Raw genomic sequence first — 13030 nt, 5'->3', positions numbered from 1 at the left:
AGCTTTGGATATACTGTCATGGAAGCGGTATTAAAATTCAAACCTGCTCCTAAGCAGAGGGAATGACATACACACCAGTAAAAGCCCATCTGAGGTTTTGGTAATATCAGTAACTAGTTTTCAAGAAAGTTACTCATTCTCCCAACATGGGAGCTCTCCAGAAGTGCTTATTGCAGTAAAAGACAACAGTGTGAACCATGGAGAGTGGTTATCTTTTGTTGCTGAATGCTATTTGGTTTCCATTGTTAGCATTCTTGTTAACTGTTCCTTAGAGGATACAGCCATTAAGCATCAGTATATTTTATATGCACTACAAATACTTTGGACCATATAATACGCTGAAAGAGTATTTTGCATGGTCATCAGGTAAATAAGACAATGATTTTTAAGGCAAAAGAAGTACCAAAGTCTGAGCTCGTTTACCTGTGTAATTTTTAGGTAACGTCATTGATGATACAGTGGGCACAAATTAAGATTCTTACCTTTTTACCAGTGGAGAAGATATAGCCAGCTTGGGTCAATATTCCCTATCCTTATAATGAGGCAAAGGGCTAGAACCATGAATATCTTTAAACCAAAAACAACCCACCACAAAAAAATCACCCCACCATTAACTGCACATAGTATACTCCAAAGTTACACTGGTGTAAATTAGCTGAGCATCTGACAACAGTTATTTAAACACCCATGCACCCGTAATGCTAGTGTCTTCATTTTCAAAAGATTTCAAAGTGATGGGACGTGATTACATACAAGCTAATGGAAAATGCTGATCCCCTAGAAACCTATAAAAACAATAATACATGCAGTTAAAAGCAAATTGAGAATCTCCGTGTTCTCTAAAGGAAGTTGCAATATTAGACGTGTTGGCAAATTAGAGTAAAGTTCTGGGCCACACAGAGGCCTGGTGCCACCAACAAGGAATCTATCCATTGCTGAGTGGTGATCAAGCAATGCTGTGTCAGAGTTGTGTGTTCGTTGTGGGGGTTTGTTTGTTTTTCACACACGCCCCCACCCCCCATCTGGTTAAGAGAGGCTGAATTCCCATCATCTGGTATGTATGGGGTTATTCACACGTGAACTGTGTTAAAGCAGAAATTGTAAAATACACAGCTGTATAATATTTATCTGCTCAAAGGTGCTATACAATTGCAAAGGTCTTTTCAATGTAGGCATTATCCTGATTTTACAGATTGGCAGGCTTAACATTTTTGTGCCTCAATTTCCAAAGTCACAAGACAACCTAGGACTGGAGTCAGGACTCCTAGACTCCTGCTGCACTCACTGGATCAATTCGTACATAGGGTAGGAAACAGTAATTTACAAGTATGTCAGGTTTTTGATGCTGGATGAACTTTGAAATCCTGGGCTAAAGAGATTCCTGTATATAAACCACAATTACAATGTGGAGGTTTTGTTAGATATCCATCAATGGCAGTACCATATTAATCATGGCCAGCTTTCCATGTCACAGAATCAGCAATATCACCAGAATTCCTGCTTCATCTCATGTTATTTCTAGCCCAAAAATTCACTCTATCATCTTGTCAACATCTCTTAACTATTTACCCACCCCTGAGGGCAAATCTATTAGGAAGATGCCAAAAAGATATTTCAGTTCCTGTGTCAAATAATGAAGTTCGAGGAGGGGAACTGAATTGTACCCGAGAAGATTTATTAGTAACAATAGGCTCCAGGAAAGATTCTGAAGCCCTTTTAAAGTATTTTGTTTTGGACCAATGCACCAGGCTGACATCTAAATACTACATGCATGTCCTCCAGGCCTACAGTACTTGGAATAAATCCAATCGGAGCCAGAGGAAAAGCCAGAACTCTGCACATTTGTTCTAAATGTAATTTTCTTTCACTCCCATTAAAGTCCTAAACACAAGGTTGAATTTGGAATAGAAGCTCTGTCTGATATCAGTTTTCACCACTTGAAACTGTGTGTGCTTCTGTGAGCCCTGCTCTTCCCTCAAGTTCTTTTTTCTGGGAGATACTTTTCAGCATGACTGCTTTGCACCATTCTTCTATTTCTGCAATCCAACCTTACTTGGAGCAGTAATTTCATTGCAGCTTTTCATGTCCTAGCCTTCCTTTTTTGGCTCAAGTGGCAGATGTGAAGAGAGGCTTTTAATTAATAAAAATATGTTGCTAAGATGTAGGTTTTTAACATCCTGGAGGCTGGATCCTGCATCACTGAAATCAAGAGGACTTGCACCATTGACTTACATAGGCCCAGGCTTCTAGTTTTCTCTCTATGGTGATGTTGACAGGAAAGTTCATTTTTCCTTTATATAGATATGCTCACCATTAATAAAAGTAATCCTTTTCAGTGTTAGCTACTGCCATCCTAAGTTTCAACAGGATGGAGCAGGCTGTCAGAAGATGGTCCATATCAAGGATCGGCAACCTTTGGCACGCAGCCCACCAGGGTAAGCCCCCTGGTCAGGGCTGGCTTTAGGAAGTGCGGGGCCCAATTCGAACACTTTTGGCGGGGCCCTGGCAGGGATGACTTAAAAAGAAAAAAGTGTAAAAAAAAAAAGCCTTCCATTTCTTCCATGTATTATTTACTTTCCATAACTATATAAATAATAAAATTGTATATTATGTACATTGCATCATATATGCTGTTGATTGGTTATTAATGACTGCCATTTCACGTGTGGGTCCCCGCCACTCCCTGGGGGTGTGCACATGTGTGGGTCCCCACTGCTTCCTGCCCCCCTCATTGAAGCAGGTGTGCAGGTTACTGGCCTGGGAACTGCAGGGCAGCAGTGGACATGGGGCTGGCTGGAGGCAGGGCAGGGGCTGACTGGAGGTAGGGTCTGGCTGCAGGCAGGGCAAGGGGTGCGGGGCTGGCTGGAGACAGGGGAGTGTGGGGCGGGTTGGCTTCAGGCAGGGCCACGGGGGTGCAGCAGGGGTTGGCAGGGCTGGAGACAGGAGTATGGGACTGGCTGGCTTCAGGCAGTGGGGTGCAGCAGGGGTTGGCTGGAGACAGGGCAGGGCGGGCAGTGCAGGGCTGGTGCGGGCAGGGGGGTGTGGCAGGGGTTGGCTGGAGACAGGGCAGGGGGTTTGGTAGGGGCTGGCTGTGGGCAGGGGGTGCAGAGCTGGCTGCAGGCAGCGGGGGGGCGAGGCTGGTGTGGGCAGGGCAGGGGGTGCAGCAGAGGCAGCTGGAGCCCCGGCCCTTTAAAAAGCCCCCAGAGCCCCCCGCTATCCCAGGGCTCTGGGGGCTATTTAAAGCGCCCGGGGCTCCCCTGCTTCTACCCCACCCCGGACCTTTTAAATAGCCGTGGGAGCCCTGGGGAATGGACGGGGGCGGCGGGGCTCCGGCGGCTATTTAAAAGACCGGAGTGGCAGAGGCAGCTGGAGCCCTGGCCCTTTAAATAGCCCCCAGAGCCCCCTACTACCCAAGGGCTCTGGGGGCTATTTAAAGGGCCTGGAGCTCTAGCCGGGGGCACAGGGCTTGCAGCGCTCCGGCCGGAGCTCCAGCCGGGGCCACGGGACTTACCGCGCTCCGGCCAGAGCTCCAGCCGGGGCCACGGGGCTTGTCACGCTCCGGCCAGAGCTCCAGCCGGGGCCACGGGGCTTGTCACGCTCCGGCCAGAGCTCCAGCCGGGGCCACGGGGCTTGTCACGCTCCGGCCAGAGCTCCAGCCGGGGCCGCGGGGCTTGTCACGCTCCGGCCAGAGCTCCAGCCGGGGCCGCGGGGCAGCCCCGCTCCTGCCCGCGCTTTGGTCAGGGGAGCGGGCCATGGAAGACCCTGGAGCAGACCGCAGCCAGGGTAAGTAAAAAAATGTATCTATCAGCCCACGCTGCTTTCCACAGGTTGCTGATCCCTGGTCAATATTCAGCAACACCAAAGGATTTTATCACAACAGTGAAGTATTTTAGTAAGTGGAAAATGTAAATGCTTTTGTGGACTGCTAGAATGGTACTTTATTCTTAAAAATATATATTGTATTAACAGATTAAAGTTTATTTATTACTATCATCAGCATATGCTTACAATTCTAATGGTTTTCAGGGTTAGGATTTAATTAATTCCAGGCCAAATCTGGATATTAATTATAAAAGTTGGGGGTCAATATTTGGCATTCCAGGCTTTTAGGCCCAAATCAAAAGGTATTTAGGCATCCAACTCCCAAGAGAGCAACAAAACCAGATCTAAGAGTAAAGGTTTAAAAAAAATAATCAGGCATGTTTAGTCTCGAGAAAAAGACAACAGGGGCAGGATCCTGATAACAGTCTTCAGATATGTTAAAAGGACTCTTACGAAGAGGTCAGTGATCAACTGTTCTCCATGTCTACTGAAGCTAGGACAAGCAGTAATGGGCTTAATCTGCAGCAAGGGAGATTTAGGTTAGATATTAGGAAAAACTTTCTAACATAAGCTCTAGAACAGGCTTCCAAAAGAGGTTGTGGCATTCCCGTCATTGGTGGTTTTTAAGAATAGTTTGGACAAACACCTGCCAGGTCCTGCCTCAGCACAGGAGGCTGGACTTGATGACGCCAAGGTCCCTTCCAGCCTTACATTTCTATGCTATTATTATTATTTAAAGTTGAACCACCAAGCAGGTACAAGACTGATTTTTTTAACACCCTCATTACTCAGCTAAATCAGAACAGATTTTCATCAAGCCACTGAAAGATATCAGCTTTATCAATGGTTTATCTTCTTGCCTAATTTAAATTTTCTATACAGAGTTTGGCAGAACAGTGATCAAGTGGGGTCTCTCACACATTTTATTTATATATATTATAGGAAAAGTAATGTTTTCACTCAGCACTTACTTTAAAGTAACAAAATAATTGCTTCATTCTTTCTTTTTAAAAAGAATATATAAGGAAGATAAAATCTCCAGGTCTGGAAAACTTCAGCCAAAAAAATGAAAAAGTCTGAGAAAGTTACGAGCAACTGATACAAGGCAATTTATAATGGAAACACTTAAGCAGCATGGGGCTACCATTACATCTATAATGCCTTAGTCAAGGGATGGTGGTAATAATGGGCTACAGCCATCTACAGATAACTGAAGTTTAATTCTTCATCCTTGATGTTAACCCACTGCATTTTGCTAAATGTTATTTACTAGGATTTAAGTAACTGAGTGACATTAACAATGGAAAGTTTTGTTGAGTATCAGAAAAAATTTCCTGACAGGCCTTTGAGTGTGCACTATCACTTGTGTGTACAAATGATAGTTTATATGTGCAAATAAACTGCAATCAATTTTGCATGTGTGTACAAATATGAAAGAAAATACAATTAATAATGCATAAAGAATGACTGTGCAAGTGCTTTGTGATGGAAATCTAAATGCACCCAAATGCAACTGGATATACAATCCTATGAATATTTGTCAACTCTAGTTTTAAAAGGGCCAATTCTCTGAAAATCTAGTTTGGGGAACAATATATATTGGCAGGGCGAGGATACACTATGACTGCTCTCCTACAGACCATCTCTAACTGCTATATTTTCAAGGCCATTAACTATGAACAGTAGGCACCACTAAAGTCTTTTTTCTTTAACGCATATTATGTATAAGGGCCCTTTTCAGTTTTTATTTTTTCCTTGGAATTTAATCAGTGTTTATTACTACAACAACAAAAACAGATGAAAATGGGTGCAAAAACTATTGATTTTTCTGGCTAAACATTGGGGTTTCTTTTGGTGAATGGAAGGACAGGGGAAAAAAGTATTCAGTAGATTAATGCATTGATGAACACAATTCAATCTTGTTTGCTGCAGAACTAAAACAACTCAAAACACAATGCCACCTCTGAGTTTAAGAAAATAATATATCTCTAATGCCCAAATATAACTTTTCATTTGAATGAAGAGTTTACTGTTGTAGACTTAGAACTATTAGCCTATAAATATTTACATTTAATAATCAGACCACACCATTTGCAGTGCTTACATTCAACTTCATCCTTTTCTCCTGTTTCTGTTTTTTTTAAACTTTTGAATACTTCCTTGTGTTCTAGAACACAAGATTTTCATTTTCCTCCCATTGTAGTGTGTCAAATCTTTAAACTGTTATCTGCCAACAGCCTGAAATGTGTACATGGTTGGCATGAGATTTGTCAGTATGCTCAGATGTGCACACACTACAGAACATGCCTGTTTGTTTATTGTGTGTATCTTCTAGACTAATAGATAGCCTTATTTCAACAGGCAGCTTTGCATATACATAGACTACTGTATTATCATAATACATATCTCATGCAATGTATTGTGTTTTCCTAATAAAACAAGTTTTATTTATATATAATACACAAAAGTAGGGTGAAAATCGGGGGAGGGGAGATAATGCTTTTTGTAAAACTCAGGATTGTTTTGGTAAAAATTGGTTTAAACTGAAAATGAAGGGGCTTAATTGTGTGTCAGCTCTCACTGCATTTCAAATGGCTTTTTACAGAGATTTTGAAATAGTAAGAAGCCCCCCAACCCCATTTTCTGCAACGTGGGGGTGATTTGTTACTCATCTTGTTTGAGTATGTTTTTTCCTTATTGCTAAAGAAAGTTTTGAAAAAAGCAGCAAGGCTAAATGGTACTGGCTGCCTCTACAAATATCAGCAGCCAATTAAATTTCAGCACATAATGTAGACAACATTCCAAAGAAAACATGAACATGCTTTACAGACAGAAAGAGCATGAGCCTGTATCACTGACATGAGTGGAAATTTTGGCATTAGCTTCAATGGGAGCAGGATCTGAGCCAGAGTTTTTAAAAACAGTAATGAAAGTTTAAGACATATTTCCAGAAAAACACAAGTCAAGTGAAAGTTATCATCATCAAGATGATTAATCTGTGTGAATGTGTGTCATGAAACAAGAGTAAAGGCCATGAGCGAAGAGGGAATAACTAGAGAAGAATGTGCATCCACTCACTTTAAAAAGTCAGTAGCCCAATCTAAACTTCATCAGCAGAGCTACTCAAGACCCACAGGATTGCCAGTGGGGGCTCAATATGAGAAGGGGTCAAATAGCTTTAGTATTCTGGAGTTAGGAAGATGGATGTTTTAATGCTGAACTGACATGGCTATAATGCTAAGTCTACTGCAAACGCTGCTCAAACTACTTCCCTTTCTAGGAATTGTTTCTGGTCTAGGCTATGTATGTAACACAGAATTTCAGTCAGAATTTGTGTACAAAATACAGAAGTATAATTCACTGGATCACATAGTGCATCAGACTCAGTGGTCAAGAAGAGAGGAATACTCAAACAAACAACATTTTAGAGAACATTGATTAGTCAATTTAGCATCCCCTCTCTCTTGCATACTACAAACCATTCAAAAACCAAGGAGAAGGATATGCAGAAAAAGGAAAACCCATCTTTGAAATACTTTTTCTCAAGCCCTCAAAACAGTCAAGAGGAGGATTAGGGTGTAAGGGAAATATCAGTGATGTGCAAGGTCCACCCAAAATCTACAGTTGTACACACAGTCAAAGAACTGGAAGTTTCTGCTAAAATGATCAGCCATGAAATAATTTGATGTTATTTATATGGTCAACATTAGCTTCAGGGGTAATATGCCAGAGGAAAAGGGGGCAGTTCACACTTCTTAGAGATAAGGATAGAAATATTCTGCAGACTCAATAAAATGGTACTTCTACTGGTCAGATTAAAAAAAGTTCTAAAATCACTAGGACTATAAATAAAAGCTCCTAACTAAGACATAGAGACTCTCCATTAACAGCTCCTCCCCTAAGGGATGTCTGTGTCCAAACCACATGCTCCTCCGCACCTGTTGGCTTTCCCCCATCCCTTAGTTTTAAAAGGGCTCTACGACCTTTTTAATTTTAAGTGCCAGCAATCTGGTTCAATTCTGGTTTAGGTGGAGCCCATCCTTCCTGTATAGCCATCCCTTTCCCCAAAGTTTCCACAGTTCCTAATAAATCTAAACCCCTCCTCCCTACACCATTGTCTCATCCATGCATTGAGACCCTGCAGTTCTGCCTGTCTAACTGACCCTGTGCGTGGAACTGGAAGCATTTCAGAGAATGCTACCATACATAGGGTGACCAGATAGCAGGTGTGAAAAATCGGGGTGGGGAGTAATAGAAGCCTATGTAAGAAAAAGCCCCAAATATCAGGACTGTTTCTATAAAATTGGGACATCTGATCACCATAACCATAGAGGTCCTGGAGTTCAATCTCTTATCTAACAGCCTAAATTTAGCCATCAGGACCTCTCTCCTATCCTTCCCTATGTCATTGGTACCTACATGTACCACGAACACCAGCTCCTCCCCAGCACTACACAAGACTATCTAGATGTCTTGAGAGGTCTGCAACCTTTGCACCAGGCAAAAACGTCACCATGCGATTCTCCCGGTCATCGCAAATCTAGCTATGTTTCTAATGATCAAATCACCCATTACCAATACTAGTCTCTTCCTAATAACTGGAGTTCCCTCCCCTGGAGAGGTATCCTCAGTGCGAGAGGATACCACAACATCTAGAAGAAGGGTCTCAACTATGGGATTGTTTCCCTTTGCTCCAGCTGTATGTTCTCCTTCCCTGAGACTTTCATCCTCCTCAATAGCAAAGAGGCTGTCAAATTGGGCATGGGACCGTTCTACTGTGCCCCAGAAAGTGTCATCTATGTACCTCTCTATCTCCCTTAGCTCCTTCAGTTCAGCCAAAAGCCCGTACATGGTCTCTGAGGGCTAGGAGACCCTTGCACCAAATGCACACATATGCCACCTGTGCATAGGGCAGGTATTCATACAGGCTGCACTGGGTGCAATAAACTGGACAGCCCCCATTCTGTTGCTGGACTTCTGCCTGCATTATCTTTTTACTCCTGAAGCTCGTTGCTTTGTTTTTTTATTAGGGGGTGGTTTTGGCTTTAAGTTTGAAGAATGGTAAAAGTATCTAGCACCCCCTGCCCCCCCCCACACACACTCTCCCCATGTAAACTCCCTCGCAAAACTCCTATTAGCCGCTCCTGCACTTAGGAGGGGACTTTTTAAAGCCCTGGTCTTCCTGAGTAGCCTGCCCCCTGGTTAAGGTTGATGGGTGCTAAAAGGCTTACGGATCAAAGCCTCATTAAGAAGCTTTCAGCCTTGCCTAGCGAGCCGCTAGGCTCAGCACATGGTCCCCCAAACAAACAGACCCCACTGCATACTTCTGTCAAGCAACAGGCACACCAGAAACATACACTACAGACAACAAGCTTACCCCAAAGGTCACCTAATCGCTCCTCTTTCACCTGGAGAACTCCCTTGCAAAACTCTTGTTAGCTGCTCCTGTTTGCTAGCCCTGGTCTTCCTGAGTAGCCCGCCCCCGGTTAAGGGTTGATGAGTGATAAAGGGCTTAGGGAATCAAAGCCTCATTAAGAAGCTCTCAGCCATGCCTAGGTCATCTGTATTGGACATAGGCTTTTGCTGCACTTCATGCTTGTTTGTTTGCAACTCTTTCTCCAGTACATGTTCAATTGGTTTACATGTCCTGTAGGACACCAACTTCTTCCTCTAACCCACTTGGTTGGATTACTCATTACAAATAACTTAACAAATTTAGTCCTTTTTCTTTTCCCAAATTATTTATGAATGGATACGTTATTCAAAAAAAAAAAGCTGCTTTGATAGGACCACCAGAACATATACCCTCAGGTACTGTGCTACTGTCATTTGTGGGAAACTTTTACAAGCCAGAAATCTTCTTGTAAATAAAAAGTCTGCTCACCTAGATGTTCAAAAATAAAGGGTCATGCACACCAGCAAAGCAAGTCAGTAGGTTTTATTTGCAAGAACACTCAGGGATATTTTTATGGGTTCTCCAGCTCTATTTGTGGCATCATGCTGGCAGATTTCCTTAGTTCTATTGCTATTAAAGAAAGCTTAGCTGAAATGCAACAAGGCTAGTAATTTGTTCCTCTCTATATTTGAAGAATTGACATTTTTGTAAAAAAACAAAGAAAAATGCTGCACACGCACAAACTAACTCTTTTGTTTGCCTTTCAGCACACGAACCATTGGCACCCAGCGGGCTGTATTCCCAGCTACGATGGGTTTGTATCTTGTTCAACTGAACAGGTACATCACCCTGAAAAGCCTTGTTGCACTCAGTATCACCAAGCAATATTTATGTCATTGCTTTCACACCTGAAGCATTCTCATGCCTCAGAAGAGGAATACTTAATATCCCTGAAGCTCAATAAATCTACATGTCTGCTTGCTCTAAAGCCAGCACTTCAACACCCATACTGTCTTCCTGGTGTTGAACTACAGTTTTGTCCATTTTGTCTTTTTCTTTTTTTTTAAGTGATACTCAGTTAAGCTGCCCCATGACCCACTTTCAGTCCAGGGGTGTAAAATCCTATGTAAAATAAATAATTACAAATAATGTTTTTGGGAAATGAGAAAGTATTTGGCCAATCAAGACTTAGGGCTGGTCTACACTACACAGTTACGTCGACATAAGGCAGCTTACATCAACCTAATTATGTCAGTGTCTACATTACAGCCTTCCTCCCGCGGATGTAAGTGCCCTACTACACTGACATAACCACCCCACCACCACGACAGTCGTAAGGCTTCCCTTACATTAACTGTCTTGTCAATTTCACAGCACAAGCCATGGGGAAAAAACAAAACAAAACACACACACACACAAGAAAGCCCCCGCTCCCCTGGAGAGCTGAACCCAACTCCCAGTTGAGAGACAGGATGAGAAGCCGGAGCAGGCAGACTTGCCAATTTCAGGGCTCTCTAAGCTGTGAAATTGACACAGCTACCTGGCTCCCAACAGGGAGGGGACCAAGAAGCTGGACCCCACTTCCTGGCGGCAAGAAGCCCTGAGTGGCTTCCCCTGTGCTCCTGGCAGGGCATGGGGAGCAGGCAGCCAACCAGAGGCCTGTAGGGCAGCCAGGCTCCCTACACTGCCCCTCTTAGGCAGTGGAAGCACTCCTTATGAGGACATGCACCACTGATGCAAGGAGGATAATGTGGACATTACTGCAATGGCTGTAAGCAGACTTAAAATGTAAATGTAAATCTGCACTACAAACTGAATACTCAACTCTCAAGATGCCAATTACTTCAGCTAATTGTTTCTCCAATGATGGTAGAGGTTTCGTTTCATTGACCTTGTTTGCTAGACCATGCCATACATTTACGTTTTTCCCTGAGAAGAAATGCTTTCTGGGATCTGTTTTTAATAGGTTGCTCTTACAATTTGTGCAGGTCTCTACATTAGTGTTTGCTTTACAGTGAGAAGAATAACTAGGGGGGTTTACATCATCGATGCCTACTTAAACTTACACAGTCATTTCGCCCCCACCCCTAGTATAATTTTAAAGATTTCCCAGCTCATTCATCCATCCTGGCACCAGCTTTTATAGCCTTTGTATCTTTAGGTTGGCAATAATTAGAACTGTGCCATTCCTACTGCAACAATCAAGCATCCTTTATTGTTTCCAATGTAAAGCCCTATAGGTCAGAGTCTTGTAACACAGCTGTAAAAACTCTTTGAGGCAAGTGAGCATATACACTAAGCATTTCATGTTATTCATAGGAACATCAGAATAGCCATATTGGGTCAGAATAATGGTCTATCTAGCCCAGTATCATGTCTTCCAACAGTGCCAGTGCCAGATGCCCCAGAGGGAATGAACAGAACAGATAATCATCAAGTGATCCATCCCCTGTCACCCATGCCCAGCTTCCGGCAAACAGGGGCTAGAGACACTATCCCTACCCATCCTGGTTAATAGCCATTGATGAACCTATCCCCCAGGAATTTGTCTAGTTCTTTTGTGAACCGTGTTAGCGTCTTGCCCTTCACAACATCCTCTGACAAAGAATTCCACAGGTTGACTGTGCATTATGTGAAAAAATACTTCCTTTTGTTTGCTTTAAACCTGCTGCCTATTAATTTCATTTGGTGACCCCTAGTTCTTGTGCTATAAGAATGGGTAAATAACACTTCCTTATTTACTTTCTTTATATTTGTCATGATTTTATAAACCTCTATCAGATCCCCTCCTTAGTCATCTCTTTTTCAAACTGAAAAGTCACAGTTGTCCTAATCTCTCCTCAGATGGAAGCTGTCCAATACTGCTAAATCATTTTTGTTGCCCTTTTCTGTGCCTTTTCCAATTCCAATATATCTTTTTTGAGATGCAGCAACCATGTCTGCATGCAGTATTCAAGAGGTGGGCATACTATGGATTTATACAGAGGCAACATGACATTTTCTGTCTTATCTAGCCCTTTCTTAATGATTCCCAACATTCTGTTCGCTTTTTTGACTGCAGCTGCACACTGAGTGGGATGTTTTCAGATAACTATCCACAATGACTCCAAGATCTCTTTTTTGAGTGGTAACAGCTAATTTAGATCCCATCGTTTTATATGTATAGTTGGCATTATGTTTCCCCAATGTGCATTACTTTGCATTTATCAACACTGAATTTCATTTGCCATTTTTTTGCCCAGACACCCAGTTTTGTGAGATCCCTTGGTAACCCCTCACAGTCTGCTTTGGCCTTAACTATCTTGAGTAGTTTTGTATCACCTGCAAATTTTGCCACCTCACTGTTTACCCCTTTTTCCAGATCATTTATGAATATGTTGAACAGCAGGTCCCAATATAGACACTATTTACCTCTCTCCATTCTGAAAACTGCCCATTTATTCCTATCCTTTGTTTCCAATCTTTTAACTCAATTTCCACATCCTCTTAAATAAATGAAGTCTTCACAATGTGCCTTTGTGAACTGTCTAAACACAGAAAGAGAGAGATCCAAGACCAACAGTTTCTCAATAGCAACACCTCATTGAGAGTTGGACTGCAGTAGGACAGCCTCTAGTCTAGCACCTCTATTGGTGTTAGTTAGTACATGGCAGAGGCTGACTGCACCAGAAATCCATTTAACCAAACACACACATTCTTTTATGTCTGTTAGCCACAAGATGCAAAGAAACACTATTTCTCAGTATCCCACAGAATAATAAAACTCATTCCATCTTAGTACAGATGGTCTTTGGCAACACAGTAGCGATCCTG

The sequence above is a fragment of the Gopherus flavomarginatus genome, chromosome 3 (genome assembly GCF_025201925.1).
Source record: "Gopherus flavomarginatus isolate rGopFla2 chromosome 3, rGopFla2.mat.asm, whole genome shotgun sequence".
NCBI lineage: Eukaryota > Metazoa > Chordata > Testudines > Testudinidae > Gopherus > Gopherus flavomarginatus.
The sequence above is the reverse complement of the archived record's forward strand: the minus strand, read 5'-3'. Positions refer to the sequence as shown.